Here is a 15,163-nt window from a genome sequence, read left to right as displayed (position 1 = left end):
AATCATCAACAGTTACATACACACAGACACACACACAGAAACTCACCCATGAAATACTACTGTGCTGTCCCCCTCGAATACCCCTACACACACACGTTAATTCTTGCGACCACATACACTAAACACACCGACACACGTGCGCCGGAGGATGGCGAAGCGAAGGAGAAAGGACCACACCGGGAGGAGAGGAACACAAACGTGGCGGCCTATAAACCACACACACACACTCACACACACACTGTCATGAGTTCTTGGTAGATAGAGGGCAAGTTGGAAGCGGTGCGGCGCCAGAACGTTGGCCGTGTTGAGCTGAGGGTTGACTGCTAGAACACGTTTCATTAGAAATTTCCTATATAATGACACTGCGAGTGCCTGGCGGCTGTCACTTAAACTGTTTAGAGTAGTTTTGTCTGTAGCGCCTTCTACTCCACGGCCACCCTGTGGGAAGTCCCCGATGACCGTATTGGCTGGCCCAATTTCATGCAAAATTGGAATATCCATCGACTGTCGTCCTGAAATGCTCCAAGTTTTGGGGGAGTTTTATTGCTCTTCATTCTCTTTTAAATCCATGATTGAGGGGCTTCTCAAAAACGACGATGTGCAAACATGATTATGCAATCATCCTCCTTTCGGAATTTCTGTGAGCGCTGAATGTCGCGGGCTGAAATGAATCTACACAACACTGTATTAAACGTTACCGGCTGAATATCATCATAAACACAATATACTAGTGATTGACACAACTTGATAATCCTTACATTGCAGATATATATTTCTTCGGATAGAAGACAGTTGGTTATATTCCAAATTGTATCGGGACTAAAACGGCGATGGACGCCCAGCTGATGCGGAGTCACCTCTCGCAGGCGAGCATCGGCGGCCTGAGCCCCTTCCCCGCCTACTCCTTCTCGACCGCCGCTCAAGCGCTAGGCTTCCACGTCTCGCCGCCGGGAGCAACGCCGGCTACGCACGGCGAGCTGGCCATCGCTACCTCGGTGGCTGCGGCAGCCGCGGCCGTCCGCGTTCAGAGCTCGATGGCGAACGAGCTCAAGCACGTCTCCGGCGACTGCTTCTCCGCCAAGGGGAAGTTGATGAGACCCGTCAACGATGATGACGATGACGACAAAAACGGTGAGTGAAACCTCTTTCTGTTTGTCGGCCAACACGGAAAGCAGACTTATACTCAAAACTGTCATTCTCGGCCTCAGGAAATAGAGAACTATGTACACAATCCTCCAGGTTAAAATCAATCAAGCAGCTTAACCTAGAAGTGGTAAAGTTGATAATAGTTTTCCTTCTATAGCCATCCTTTTATTACCTATTTAAAACACGGAAATGCAACACGGAATGTACAAAAGTTAAATAACGTATATTGATTAGACCTCGTGTTTTGAAAATGTACGGGTCTTTTTTTTTTATAGACGGAAAGATAATTTTCGTAGATTTGTTTTTCCTTATGGATACTAAGGACTGCTATAGTATTGTTGCTCATCAAATTCTAGCAAAATGTATCTAATAGCTAGACTTTCGCCAAACTGTTAACGCATAGACTTGTCCCAGACGCTGATTAAAAAAGGTCTGGACCTTTGAAATTAATCAACATAGTCCGTTGAATCTGAAATCGTGTGATACGAATTCACATTGGCTATTCGTAATAACAATTCAAAAACTAAATAATCAGAAAGTAAAGGGTAGACATACAAGTTTTTTTTTCTTTATGGTTTTCCCCTTTTTCATCTTAAAAACTCTCCCCGTAGAGATTAAACATTATATTTCCCTTGTTTGGTATTGATATCCCATGGGTATTTATTCAGCATGGGCTGATGGGTATATGAAACGTTCGTTCGTAGAAATCTTGTTCATATATCGTGATTTCGATGAAAAACTTGCTCTTGAATGTTTAATCCTCAAACACTGCCGCCATTCATCTTTCATGAATCTTCCGTTCCTCTAACATGGGATATTACCGACTAGTGGCCAAGAGGTATATCAGAATTTTCCTCGCGGAAAATGTCTGATTGAATAGCATGTTGTGTTATTATATTCCTCTTGCCATAAGGCAAAACGCCACAAAACTTGTAGGTTTCATATTGTTACTTGAACAAGCGAAGACATCTGAGAGCGCAAAAGCATTTTCAAGTTATGAATAAATCACAATCATCACCCAGAGGAGGTTTGCCAGTCTGTAGATGTCCTGTTTTATGAGAGATATGTAAGATCGTGGCACAGAGAGTGGAAAAGTTACGTGACTGTCTCAGAAAAATAAAAAATGCAATTATGATCTTGAGTGACGAGTTTTTGCAGTGTGAGATATTTATCTGTTGATGGTCATCACTAAAATCTGATAACGGTGCTTATTTTTGTGTAACGCGTTATGATCAAATAAAAAACAAACATAGACAAATGTAACCTCACATATCTCCAGTCCTTAACCTACAAAATAATTGCTAGTATTTCTTATATATTATGATATAAATATTCCGGGGTCTTTTTTGACTTACTTTTTGACTTTTTGTCATTAAGACTAGATAAAGTTTGTAGACTATATTGATAAAGCATTTGACTTGATTCTTCCAAAGTTATACCATATTGACTCGCCCTTTAACCTTATGATTGTAAAGGAGTGTATTATCAATTTGGAGGCCAGTACCATCAAATTCAAACAACAGTTAATGACAATTATTGTCGGCTTATTATCATTATTATTTTTTTTTTTTGTCCAACTTTCATCTCTTCCATTTGCTAGGTCTCTTCAGGACCACGGCTTAAATACAATGTAAACATACATGCGAGCTATCACATGGGTTATTTCGAGCTGTAACAAGCAGTCACGTACTTTGTACTTTTCTCAAAATATTATCATCAAGTTATTTATATACAAAATTTTCTTTATGAAGAAATTCAAATCAGAATTTAGGAGCGCAACTGCAACAAATCAAGATGACCAAAACAAACGCTCGGTAGTGAAGGATATAACATAATGTTCCAAGGAAAATCAATAAAAGTGCTTGTATTATCGGAGAATGTACTTTTCTTCCAGTAACAGCACAACAGTAATTCATTTCCATCATAGCAGTAGGCGACATTTTCTGAAGCTATGATATTCGTTCAGGGTAAAAATACTCAATTTTTAGAGTAGAGGTCATTTCGAATGTTACATCACTTAATGTGACATGGATCTAATGCCAAATGCACTATCAGCATGAGGCATCACGGGTTGACTATAGGATACTTGTGTCCACTGCTGCACAGAGCCGAAACAGAAAGTCTAACATAGTTTTCTATTGCTTGCCGCTTTAGTATACTCGATAACAGACATACAAGCGTTGTAGATCAAAGTGACTGACTATCTTACAAAATGGTGATTGAAATCTATAACTGGAATTTTTCTTTTGTAACAACCTTTGAGATAAGCGAACCGTTTATTCTCGCATTGATATCTTAATTTCATCATGATTTCCGTCATTAGCGTGGATGTGACTGCTCGAAACCTGAAAATTGCTCAGTCTATACCCGCTTCATACCACCGAAGCTCATCTTTGGCAATAGGACAGGTTTACATTCCTGCATCTATATTAATGTCAAAACACATGTGCGTGAGATCTGAACATGGAAAAAAATGTATCTCTCGCCTGCAGTAAAATACTACCTTTATGGGGATCAAAAATCGCAACTCATATCCAAAGTCATTCATCGCATATACACTTTGTGAGTATACACGTGAGTATATTTATGATTGTATGTTAAGTTGTGTCACGGAAAATGGAATGTTATGAAAGTTACTTCATCTTTACTTCCTTTACTTTGAAAGAATTCAGAGGTTGCACACTTTGTCGTCTTGTATTCATTGCAGAGTAACTTTAAAAATTCGACTTGAATTTCACTGAATTGTGCAATTGCTGTTCTATTTTTTTTTTTTTTTTTGAAGTATAATCTCTCTGGGAAAATCGAGATGATCGTATGCTGGTATCAAACAACCGCAAATGAAATCAACTGAAATGAATTGCGCTTTACAATAATGGAGAGATAAGAATACGAAATCAAAGTTTACAAATTCAGAAGGCTATAGATGTGGTTTGAAATTCCCTTGTAATTAACACGTGTACGCTATACAATGACAATCTATGACAATGACAATGGAAATATCGCAGATGTATTGCTAAGAAATATATATTCTATACGCGATAGAAAAACAACAACAAAACAAAGAAACTGTATCAATAGTGTCAGGTTTCCTCACGAGTTGTTCGAGTCGAGATTATTGTCACTGATTTTGTAAAAGAAGAATTGTGGAAAGCTCAGGGCACGCACGCTAGAGAAGATTTTTTATTTGTGTGAAGGAAATGAGTTGCACTATATCTGTCTTTTGATTGGAAGGTCTTCTTAATGATTCTTCAAGGGAGTTTGTCATTGTCTTAATGACCGACAGGTCTCGATTCCCCTCTCCCTCTCTGTGCCTTTACGAAATGACACTCTCCCTCGGATATCCCAGATCAAAAGATGGACCGAATTGACCATGAATGTGTTGTAGCTCCATGTCTTGAAGTAGCGATGTCAGATCGAGCGAGAGGAGTACATCATATAATGTGGTCGCCACCTACGGCGGGTCAGTTGAAAACTTCGATGGAGGCACAAAGCTGACATTGGTAGACAGTGATGATGATGATGATGATGATGATGATGATGATGATGATGATGATGATGATGATGATGATGATATGATGGTGATGATGATGAAACAGCATTCATATATAGCGCCATTTATCTGTAGAAACATTCAAAGGCGCCCGTGCAGCTCCCACAAAGTGTCACACATCATTCACCAAGTTGCTGGAAAAGATAAGTCTTCAGTTCAGACTTGAAGGTATTGCGGCTGCTGCAATTCCGAAACTGGACTGGTAGAGAGAAGCTGGACTGGTAGTGGAGACAGGGAGGAGAGGGTGGGGGGGGGGGGTACAAAAGAGAGGGAAGGAATAGAGAATGGAAACTGAGAACTAGGACGGTACTGCTTGTTGCTGCCTTACTTGGCGCCTTTGGCAATGCTGTCATAAACGCTAGGTATCCATTTATCTTTGACATGGAATGAAACTTTTAATGGGTCCATTACCTTTTGAAAGATGACAACATGTTTGATGAATAATGCATTTACATAGTTTTGACGATGAAGTGCATAATGTGCTTCTGTCTTTCTGCCACACCGCGCGAGAGGCGGAGGGAGAGATGGGGAGCTGGGGTGGGGGGGGGGGTGTTAGAGAGAGAGGGGGGGGGAGAGTGGGGGGGGGGGAGAAGTAAAGGGATGAAGGGAAGGATCTCGTGCATCACGGGTCAGCAGATTGTGACGGAATGGAAAGGAGACCGCAGTTTCTCAGTCTTCGTTGTATTTTTCCCTCTGGTCTTTATTTCTATGAAATTCCATTAACGGCTAGACAACGATATCAAGATGTCAAGATATCATCCAATGCCATAACGTCACTTAATGTCAGAGGAAACATTCCAGATTTTGCTTTCATACTTGTGTCTACATGCTATCCATTGTTGATGTTTTTGCGATGTTTAGAGCAACATGGGTTGCGGTGAAAGAAAGATTTTATCCTCGACAATCTTTGAACGGTACTTCCACACAATTTTCTTTTCAAACTGTATTTTGGGCACATTGCTTCTAGCTTGGTACTAAGTATAGTGGTAATCAATACATCATACTTTCCTGTAAATTGAAATGCATTCGTCTTATCCTCTAATGACCTCCGATGTAAAGTACCAAAAAGTCGCATTTTGTCGATGCATTAAATGAATTAGCTTTGTGTCGTCTCCAATTGCGCATTTGAATATGCTCCACTATACATGCCGATATACTTTCAGAAACGAGCTGCCATGCTGAGCTCAGAGTAAAAGAACAAGAACCACCATTACGGAGAATTATGTGATATTTCCCAAATCGCCTTGGGCGACAACTAGAAACTGGGGAAATCGTAAGGCGACGCTCTCATCGCCAAATAAACAAAATGATTTAGGCAGTTTGTGATTTTTCCTCCCTCAAATGTCATCTCGCAGATATGGCTTTATCGGACGGGGGCAAACGAATCATTAAACCGAATTATCCGTTTGTTCTGCTTGTACGAGAACGGTCGCTACTAATAGGTTTGATCCTCCTTTAATTGACTCCTTTGATGAAATTAAAACCCGGCAATGGCGCTTACGAGCATTGCCTCGGAATGGGCGAGGCGATATGGCCTTCCCAGCATCCCTCGCCCGAGCAATAAGACTCATGAGTTCTGGTACTTATTATCAAAAAATCCCCGGCGATAACGAGCCATAAAGTGGATCCTTAAGAACATATCGGCGCTGGAGCGACTCGGTATATTACCCAGATTTTCGGTAACCGCTTCTTCTTGTACTATACACCCCAATACTATTTCAACAGATCGGCTCGGCGTTTATGGGCAGAGATGTCTAGTGCACGACGAAGTTCTCTAGGTTGAAGAGAGGTGAATAGTCTTTTGCTGACTTTCTTTTTTTATTTTAAAATCTGTTCATGTATACCACATCATTAAGGATAGATGTCATAGTTTGATGGTCCACCACTTTGCTGCCCTGGTTTCGTAATTATGTTCCCAAGTCTATTACATATGGATATTTCCTTATTTTGTCATGTTTGCTATATCTTCAGGTCACCCAATAATGGCCGAACCATCTCAGTTACGTTCAAAAGACTTTAGTGCGCACATTCGAAAGAGGACAGCTATAATCTGGTTCAATGTTTTAAACGACATACACAATAATGTTTGACATGTTTACATAGCTCTTAAACTGGGAATGCCCGTATGGAAAAACAGAAGAAATTGTCATAATGCCGGGACAGATGATCCCCAATACTTGACACAAACTTAGTGCATTGTATTCTTTTTCTCATTGCGTTTTATCATGTCAAATTTGTTCTTTCTACAAGCTATGAAGAGATTTTCATGCGTATCATTCCTCCGTATACATCATTAGTAAGTGCTAATGATTGACATTTGCCGGAATCTTCTTACTTTCTTTGATTTTGCTCTGCTCTTTTAAAGAGATGTCTAAAAGATTTTAAACAACTTGTCACAAAGCCTAGAACAGGGTTGTTCCCATTTTGAAATAACTCAGTACAATTTCTTCGACTGTCATTTACAATATCGAAGGCAGAATAACAATGAAGATATTGTCAAGAGTCAAGAGGAATCGAATTCACTTATCAAGTGTAATTTAGTGTGCAAACAGAACGACACTGTTATACTCTCCATTCTACAAATACCCGGATTTTCGCGGCATTTTTTCGTAGCCACTCAATGGGATCCCGGTCTTGGCAGTTACTCTCGAGTTTATAGAATGTCAATTGTAACGCACAGGTGGCAATGGTACGACCGGTATAAGTGCAACCGGTTCAGTACACCGATAGTTCAGCAGAGATGCTGCGCGGGATTTGTCAACCCAATCGTCGGGGGATAGTAGTGGCGGACGTAATGGAATCTCCCGTGAGGACTCTGCTCTTCTCTACTGTGCTACATCGGTTCTTGCCGTTTTGGGCAAACTTTTTTTTTTAACTTGCATGTTGTTTTCGTGAGGCTTAAAAAGACAAGACGAAAGATGAGATAAAGACCAGAGAATGCAGTCGTTGGTTTAGTTACAGAGACTTGTAAATATTGTCCAATGACGAAAAATGTATTTTATGCTGTATTATTATCATATATTATTGTATACTGATAAGAGTCTGTAGAGCTTGAAAAGACACAAGAACGAAAAGATAAAACACGCGGAGGCGATGGAACTTTATTGGAGGGCTGAGAGCAATTTTGACAAGCGCGACGCGAAGCGAGCGGAGTCAGAAAACTAAACATTACCTTAGCGCCGCAGCATCGGCGTTGTAATTGTGGTCAGAGTACCGACGAACATGGACGAATTTCATCATCAGCGACAATATTACGAACGGCCAATGAAATTACGCTGAAGGGGTTACTGCATGGTTTGATACTCGATAACACTCTTTGACTCCTACTTTTCCCAACACCAACTCTCCTCTCTTACCTCCCCAACCTTCTCTCTATCTTTCTTCCCCTTCCTCCTCCTCCTATATTTCTTCTGTTATCCCCTCCCTTCCCTCGTTTGTCTCTTCAGTGACGCTGCGTTCTCGCGTCGGGACGCTGGGACCCGGAAATTAATAGATACACTTTTCTCCTCCGATACTCGACGGAGTCGGGGAAACCGAGCGACAGTCTCTCGTCACTTTTCATACACGATGAGCTGTCAGAGACATGTAAAGAGCATTGGGCGGGTCTTTTCTAGTGAGAAGCACGTAACATTAAATAGAATCAATCTTCCGCTAGTCGCCGCAGCCAGGGAGGGCCCACCGCTTTTTTACACGCGCGCTCGTGTTTACGCAGCCCCGCGGGTCGGAGCAGGTAACAACGCATTTGTCTTGCGGGATGATGTACGCAGGGGCTCCCGCCGCTATAAAAAGTGAGTCATGGAATGGAAACGGCCAATAGTCTGACAAAAATGGCGAAGAGGTAAAGGGGTGCTCGTGAGTGCGAGCAGGGACAAGATAACGAGTAGCTTTACGCAGTTGATGGGTCCACATTATTACCCTTGCAGCACGCACGCGCATGACTGATCTGTCACGCCGCATTGTGCCTGTTCGGCGAGGACGAATTAAAAGTTGGCGCGCGAAATGGACTCTACTGAAGCAAGCAAGCTCGCCCGCGGGCACCAGCAAATTCCGTCGATTTGGAAAATCATTTTGTATCGTCTGCAACCGCGAGGAAAGGGAGGAAATTATGCGATAACACTTTTCTAATAGGTAGATTGACCCCATAAAATGTTGCAAATGATTGTGGCCCGGGAAAACGGATGTGTTCAGTGGCTGGTAACGTTTTTGACATATTATTGCTGCAAGCGCGTTTTCAAAACAAGGAGTAAAAGACAAGATGAAGAGAAAGAGAAGGAGAGGGGAAGAGTGTGACGAAATAAAGGACAGCGCTCTTCTCGCACTCTCTTCCCGATCAGCAGCGGATGAAACGCAAATGTGTACAATTGCCGAGCAAGATGGTTAACTGGCGTGAACGGACAACCAGCCCGCAGCCATTTTCCCAGGCCCCTTTTCAATTCCTTCCTCGGTTAATTACGTGTTTCACCCCCTAAAACGACGCACCCTCTGTCCCGCGCGCCTATCAAAACATTTATGTCAATAATTGCCTTCCCTCCTATGTCTTCCATTAGACGAAGGGGAAAGAAAGACAAGATTCTTGATGACTTTTTACGGTGACGCGAAAGCAGGTGTAATCTCGCACAAAATCTTTTAACCTTTTTACCTCGCAACTGGCTTTGAAGGTGCATCGTTCTGGGACGGACAGGCAAAAAAAAAAAACTCCTCGAAAATAGTTTACGAAGTAGAGCATAGACCCTAGGGAGAAGTTTACTCTCGGTCGCGAAAATTAGCTGAGAAATTGTCGTCCCTTCAAAATTGAGTTTTACACGTCGCATATTAATTTCTCCTATATTCATTTTGTTCCCAGCACCGTGCACAACAACAAAAGTTCGATTGATCTTACATACGGAGAAGGTGATGTCGATTCTGGAGCATCTATCCAAAAACAGAATTCTATTTACATTATTCACTTTCGAGAACAACGCGTACCTTTTTTTTCTCTCTCTCTCTCCCCTATTCACGCAGATGTAATTTTAGAAAGGTGTCTTTAGGAAATATTGATATAATCCTCTGATTTCCCATTTTCCCCCCGTGTGTATACAGCGGGGAGCCTGTGTTATTTTTAAGCGGATTTCGGCGAGGTCTTTGGGGAAAACCCCCGAACGCGGCTCACTGCAGGGTTTGCGGGGTATCACCGCGTACTTATACCTCTGAGTGTATTCGTGTGTATGTGTGTAATGCGATTAGGACTGGAACAAAATGTTTGCAGTGCTAGATATCATGAGATGGGGGTAGTCTCGGAGGAGCAGAATACACAAAAACGAAACGTATTACACGCCGATTACATGGCTAACACGCCAGATACCTCTCCGCGTTTTTATTCGACTCTCATGCATGGGGAAAACAACTCAAAATAAAAAAAGGACTGTGTTCGACAAAAATATATTACTTATGAGATCGATGGAATTAGAGCCTTTAAAATTAGGGTAGATGCTTAAACTAGGGACCACGTATTCATTTCGTTATACATCCATCATAGAGGGACAGTAGAAATTCAAACACGTTGACATGAGCTCAACATAACTATTGCTAGAGACACGAACAAATTTGAACTATTTTCACTTTTCCACTAACTGTTGAGCCTCAAATATTGATGACCTTTTCACAGTTCACTGGTGACATGTACTAATGAGGAGAAAGCTGGCAAGATCGTAATCGGGGTGTAAAATCTAATCGTTTGGATGTAAACGCACATACTAAAATGCTACAAACATGATGAAAATAAACAAATAAGTAGTATATACTTGTATAAACACAAATGGAAACACACAAACCCATACACATACATACATAACACATGTCTAATCAAATAGGCGCATCAAGTTCGCATATATGAGAAAGCTATAATGTGTGTGAGAGAGAGAGTGATAATATATATGCACGCAAAACACAAACATAATTGCAATAAAGATATGCATGTATTCCCTCACTATAAGCGTTACTTCTCTATTTTGCTCATGGAAGACATGGATTGTCTACGAGCCTGCAACCATATTACTCAGCATAACCAATACTCCGGGTAAATGTGTTGCCCACACTACAACGCAGCTCAATTGGTCGGAAAATACTATCGCTTTGACCTACTCTAATAATAACATAAGTAAAAGCGTTTTGATTGTAGTATCAGCAGTGTACAATCCTTTCAGTGTCATTGAGTCAAATGTACACAGATTTGACATACAAACCTACGGACAGTTAATTAATGTGGCACCCAGAGAGTTAACATGATAGATTATTTGTCGTTTTCGTTTTGCCCCGTTCAGATAAAGACGACAAAGACCCGAACGGCAGTAAGAGACGGCGGAGCCGCACTAATTTCAACGGTTGGCAACTTGAAGAGTTAGAACGCGCCTTCAACGAAAGCCATTACCCGGATGTCTTTACCAGGGAAGCCCTGGCCATGCGATTGGACCTCGTTGAGTCACGTGTTCAGGTACTTATGAATATTTATATGTCATCGGTCAATACGGATTTTTGCTTTCATACTTTCCACAGAAATCTGTTTTGATTTCATTAACATACGTTCGCAAAAAGACAATGAGTGTTTTGGATGCTGTAAGTGAATGATCCATTTGGTGTAACAGACTTCTCACGTTCTTATCTTGATATCATTATTCTTTACATTTTTTTTTGTAGCAATGATATATTATTTCTTCGATGTTACATAGATCAGAGTCTTATGGAACTTGGATCAGCCAAAGACGAAACTATTTCTGCAAATATCTGATTAAGATATTAAGTTAACTTTAGCGGGACCTCTTTCTAGATCACAGTTCAGTCAGTTCTTTGTGACGATGTCAGAGTCCCATCATGCTCAAAAACCTCGATATAATGAGTGGATCCATTCGGTTTCAGCAGAGACTCTGTGTTGCCGAATTCACGATCCTGTGCCTGTATGGGGTTTATCATTGCTCATTACCTTTATTTGTCGAAAATTCCCCTGTTTTTCATTGTTTTCTTAAAACCAAACCAAACAAAAAAATTATTACTATTTTTCTTGATATGATCCGATTTTGCCCATGATCTGATGATTATTACGGATATACTGTAGTTTTTTTCATCGCACAAGATTAATTTTAAGCCATTTTTACCTGGAATACTTTCATACTATTAAGGCTCTAGAGATGGCGTAAAAGCATAAGAATAGAAAGGTGTGGCTTTGAGTTTCATATCATGACGAAATCATACAATAGACGTCACCGACAAGATGCTGCACTTAAAACATTTGAGAACGTATTTATAGACTTGGAAACGACAGGTACAAAGAAAAGTACGGAAAACTGAATGCTGACCATGCACTAAGGCGATATTTAGTCAGAAGTGGTTTTGTTTTTTACTCCAAAAGAAAGAAAAAATGTTATCTCTTGATCTTTATTTCTAGATATTTCTTTCCTGTTTGTTTTTTTAGTGTCTTTGTTTTTTCCTGTCTTTCTCTTGTTTGTTGCTCGATCCAGCTCTGTGTCAATCCAGCAAACCTATTTACATAATCTATCTCGTCAGCTCTGCTCTCTCTCAATAGCTGCTTGCCTTCCAATTCTTTCATATTTCACCGCTGATTACATAATTGATTGTTCCGCCTATAATCCTCGCGCCTGCTGGCTGCGTTTAGTCACAGCCCTTCAGTCGCAAGCGGTCAACGCATTTGTAGCAACAGGCGAGAAATGTATAATGTAGCACCCGTAACGATTGAGCGCCGGCTTTTGTTTCTTTCTGTACGTGTGTCACTGGTAGCCGAGAGAGCTTAACAAAGGAAAAACAAACAAAACAAAACTTTTAAAAGGAGAAGACCCACACCTAAAAACCGTTCGATTGGTCACCCTGTGTGTCAGACTTTAAAGAAAGAAGACTATTTGTAGTGGACATTAGCACAGATAAAGGACGGTAGTTGATGGGACGTGGCGAAATTAATTTACTCTTTGTGCGCTCTCCTTTTTTTTTTCTTTGTCTCTGGTGTTACGCGTAAGCTCGTAGAAGTGTTGATTTAACAGCCACCCTCGTGGCAATTGTTTCTTCCAATGGGCGTAATTGACTTCAGTGTTGGCAGAAACTTGCTAATGTGTGCGATACAATGACCAGTGCATCTATACGTACAGTCATAATATGTAGTCTGCCAAACCGTGGGACCGTCCCTCCCTCTCTCCCTTCCGCTGCAGGTAAACTTCACTTCAATTCTTCTGTAAAGAGAACGTTTATGTAAACGGCCATCTATCGACACATTGTGAAAGTTCTGGCCTCATTCTCTCGGTGTCGATCCCGATACGAAAAGTGAATCGAACCACCCTCCTGTATAATACAGCCACCAATATTTGCACTCTCTCCAATCCAGGCATGGGCTCCCCCGTTTATTCCTATTCTTCTTCTTCTTCTTCTTCTTTTTCTTGTTCTCGGATACTTCTATTTGCTGTATACCTCGTAGGTTGACATCCATCGAGGACCACTTAAGATCGATAATTGAATCAAAATATTTGCCAATAATGCCCGTAATTAATCTGCGGGGAGCGTAATTGGTTCGGTTCTCATTAGCTAATTGGCAAAAGACGGGAACCTAAACCGACGACGAACAGTTTCGTTGGCCACATGTTGAAAGCGCTGACACGGTGGGAGAACTTTTGTGTAAAGATCCTTTGTTAATTTCTAATTTGACCTCGTCCCTCATAAATACACTATTTATTCATTGTTCAACCTCATTATTCTACATTATTGGTCATCTTGGTGGAAGAACTCGAGGAATTATGTTTCTGGTCATCTCTTTGATGTCGCTTTATCATATTGAAAATAAAACAAACCACAAATCATTCTCTTTTCATCTTGAGTCCTCGTAATTTCAAAGTGTTCATGCCTTTTCTTTTATTAAACACCACGGGCAAGCTTTAATTTCTATTAATTACTTACAAATAATGAACACATTATACACGTGTTCCCTGTCAAGATTTATTCATGAATATAATTATGGTGTTATCATACCTCTTCCTTATCCGTTCTTTCTGGACTGTGATTATCTGAAGAAAAAAAAACCCACCAAAAACATACAAACTCAGCGATAAAATGCAGCTCTAATTCCATGCTTTCTGCTTCCCGTCCTTGCTCTCAAACAAAGTATGATTACTTATGGGATCTTTTGTGTATGTGTGTTTGTGTGTGTGTGTGTGTGTGTGTGTGTGTTTATGTGTGTGTATGTATGTGAAAGTGGCACATTCATTGCTGAAAATCTTTTTGCGCAGTTCAAAGAATTGCACGACGAAGACAAGAAAAAAAAAAACAACTCCCCACGAACAACATTAGCAACATTTCAGACATGAACTGTCGTAATTATATTTCTTTTTTTTTTATCTCTGTTCTGTCATCGTTGATGCTCCTTTGATCTTAAAGGAATTTGAGTTTTCCAACTTTTTTTAATGATGATTTTTTTTTTTAGATAATGAGAAACCTCTTATGAAATATGAAAGACATATAATTCTAAAAGGAATTCAAAATTTATTTGATGAAAATTGGTTTTGAAATGGCTGAGATATCAAAAACAAAAAGATCTTAATAAAAAGAGTGATCCACCTTTTATTTGGATCACTCCATTTTACTTTGTTCTTGGCTCTCTCAGCCATTTCAAAACCGATTTTCATCAAATGAAGTTTGAATTCCTCTTTGAATTGTATGCTTTTTAACATTTCATTAAGTGGTTTCTAAGCATCTGGCCAAAAGTTAAAAGCTGAATACCCATCTCAATCAATACTATACCATCCCTTCAAAGTTGCCTAAAGTAGCAACAACAACAACGACAACCAAAAATATTTTCATGCCGCTCCGACATAATGACATTAACTTCTATGTTTTGTTGTGACGGGAGTGTTGCCAATTTGAATCCAAGATGAGCCACCACCCCCTGTGACCACTCCACTCCCCCCCCCCCCCCACCCCCATGATCTGGGAGAAAAAAAAAATCTCGAGTCCTCTGTTATACATTTCAATCCATTATTACCGCTGCACACTGCCTCAGTCTAATTTTGGCTCTTCCTTGAATTTGATTTTTCTCTCCTTTCTTTCTGGTCATTACCCAGAACTCGAGGGTCGGTGAAGCCACTCACAATACTGGGAAATGTAATTAAATAATCCCTCGAAGATTGCCATCAGAATCAATCAGTAATTGCTGAACGTATTGCCGTTATCAACAGCCGAAAATGGAGGACACTAATGGACAATTATTTAATATCATGTCAAAACTGCCACAATTCCCGTGCGGAACGAATTTTATGCAAATATGTACTCAGATTAGATGATATCGCACCCGCCGAAACTGTAGGGCTGACCTATCCCTTTTCAATCAATGCGATAACACGATTGGTCACGAAATCTGAATCCAATTAAAATCGTCTCTCTCATTTCAGTCCTTAGGTAATTTCCACTGTTTAAAGGAAGGTTACACCCCTCGATGTCAAA

General features: G+C 40.5%; 1 pseudogene; it reads left to right on the top strand.

The window, feature by feature from the left end:
* The first annotated feature begins 830 nt into the window (after window positions 1-830).
* LOC140231836 (uncharacterized) overlaps window positions 831-15,163 on the top strand; it is a 33,726-nt pseudogene continuing 19,393 nt past the window's right edge.

Source organism: Diadema setosum, chromosome 8 (genome assembly GCF_964275005.1).
Source record: "Diadema setosum chromosome 8, eeDiaSeto1, whole genome shotgun sequence".
Lineage (NCBI taxonomy): Eukaryota > Metazoa > Echinodermata > Echinoidea > Diadematoida > Diadematidae > Diadema > Diadema setosum.
Note: the sequence above shows the minus strand (reverse complement) of the source record. Positions and strands in the feature narration are given on the sequence as shown.